This window comes from Phyllobates terribilis, unplaced genomic scaffold, assembly GCF_046119375.1.
Source record: "Phyllobates terribilis strain yellow unplaced genomic scaffold, ASM4611937v1 Scaffold_1796__1_contigs__length_209252, whole genome shotgun sequence".
Taxonomy (NCBI): Eukaryota; Metazoa; Chordata; class Amphibia; order Anura; family Dendrobatidae; genus Phyllobates; species Phyllobates terribilis.
In genome coordinates, this window is record NW_027364556.1 from 87501 (window position 1) to 90000 (window position 2500).

Below are 2500 nucleotides of genomic sequence, written 5' to 3' on the forward strand. Positions count from 1 at the left end.
GCAAACCCCTGTCGTCGGGAGATACGTGCCCACGAGTCCTGGAAGCGCGACTCGGGTACAGGCGCCCTTGCGGGGGGGTACTGGATGTGGAACAGCACTGGGGTCGAAGCCACAAAAGCATCCGCCCTCATGGAGCCTCTCCTCGGCCTAAAAATCCAGATTTTAGCCTTGACGGCGCCCCCATGTGGAGAACCAGGGCCCGCGGGGGGGTCTGGCCAGGCTCACTTCAACCCAGGAACACCTCTCTGACTTGGGATAGGCGACCGGCAAAAGTCCCCCCACGCAGCTGCGGAAGCCTGGGTTCAGCCAAGGTGCAGACCTCCAGCCGAACAGGGACTCATAGCCAAAACGCATACCCAGGCCTACGGAGGTGAAAACCAGCTTAAATGAGTCGAAATGTGTCGGGGCTGAGAGGTACCTCTCTCTCATATATTCTGCCGGTGGTGTGCAAAACTGGGTCTTTGCATGGAGTGTCACCCTATACCCACTTTAGGGACGCATGCAAAAAAGTGCCCGATCGCCTGGAACTGTCAGGCGGATTCGGCTCCCTGGAATTTCCTCATTCTGGTTCTTTTTCACTTTTTGTCTCTTTTGCGACATCTAGTGGGCAGGCTGCATTACTGCAACCGGGGACACCTCAAAACGCTTGGAACTGGGGAGCGGGCTCAATTTACAAACGTTTTGCGGGTCCTGGAAGTCAAAATTGTGACTTCTGAAAACGACTAAGTATCAAGGACTCATCGCGCGAATCGCTCTGGAACTGAAATCGGATGCGCGCACTGACATGCTCCCCTCTCTGGAAGTCTGACACAAGTTGAAAAATTTTCTAAGTCCCCAAAAATTTTTTTTTTCAACTTTTTTTCAATTTTCCCCCTGTGGGATATATATTTTACCCACACTTTTGGAGCCCTCCTGGGATGCCCTCTAACATACTAGAACCTCATTTTGTGGAAGTTTTCACAAAATTGTGAAATTTTCAAAAAGTCAGAAATTTTGCCAAAAACGACTAAGTATCAAGGACTCATCGCGCGAATCGCTCTGGAACTGAAATCGGATGCGCGCACTGACACGCTCCCCTGTCTGGAAGTCTGACAAAAGTTGAAAAATTTTCTAAGTCCCCAAAAATTTTTTTTTTCAACTTTTTTTCAATTTTCCCCCTGTGGGATATATATTTTACCCACACTTTTGGAGCCCTCCTGGGATGCCCTCTAACATACTAGAACCTCATTTTGTGGAAGTTTTCACAAAATTGTGAAATTTTCCAAAAAGTCAGAAATTTTGCAAAAACGACTAAGTATCAAGGACTCATCGCGCGAATCGCTCTGGAACTGAAATCGGATGCGCGCACTGACATGCTCCCTCTCTGGAAGTCTGACACATGTGTGAAAATTTTCTAAGTCCCCAAAAATTTTTTTTTTCCAACTTTTTTTCAATTTTCCCCTGTGGGATATATATTTTACCCACACTTTGGAGCCCTCCTGGGATGCCCTCTAACATACTAGAACCTCATTTTGTGGAAGTTTCACAAAATTGTGAAATTTTCAAAAAGTCAGAAATTTTGCCAAAACTGACTAAGTATCAAGGACTCATCGCGCGAATCGCTCTGGAACTGAAATCGGATGCGCGCACTGACACGCTCCCCTGTCTGGAAGTCTGACAAAAGTTGAAAAATTTTCTAAGTCCCCAAAAATTTTTTTTTCAACCTTTTTTCAATTTTCCCCCTGTGGGATATATATTTTACCCACACTTTTGGAGCCTCCTGGGATGCCCTCTAACATACTAGAACCTCATTTTGTGGAAGTTTTCACAAAATTGTGAAATTTTCAAAAGTCAGAAATTTTGCCAAAAACGACTAAGTATCAAGGACTCATCGCGCGAATCGCTCTGGAACTGAAATCGGATGCGCGCACTGACACGCTCCCTGTCTGGAAGTCTGACAAAAGTTGAAAAATTTTCTAAGTCCCCAAAAATTTTTTTTTTTCAACTTTTTTTCATTTTCCCCCTGTGGGATATATATTTTACCCACACTTTTGGAGCCCTCCTGGGATGCCCTCTAACATACTAGAACCTCATTTTGTGGAAGTTTTCACAAAATTGTGAAATTTTCCAAAAAGTCAGAAATTTTGCAAAAACGACTAAGTATCAAGGACTCATCGCGCGAATCGCTCTGGAACTGAAATCGGATGCGCGCACTGACACGCTCCCCTGTCTGGAAGTCTGACAAAAGTTGAAAAATTTTCTAAGTCCCCAAAAATTTTTTTTCAACTTTTTTTCAATTTTCCCCCTGTGGGATATATATTTTACCCACACTTTTGGAGCCCTCCTGGGATGCCCTCTAACATACTAGAACCTCATTTTGTGGAAGTTTTCACAAAATTGTGAAATTTTCAAAAAGTCAAGAATTTTGCCAAAACACTAAGTATCAAGGACTCATCGCGCGAATCGCTCTGGAACTGAAATCGGATGCGCGCACTGACACGCTCCCCTGTCTGGAAGTCTG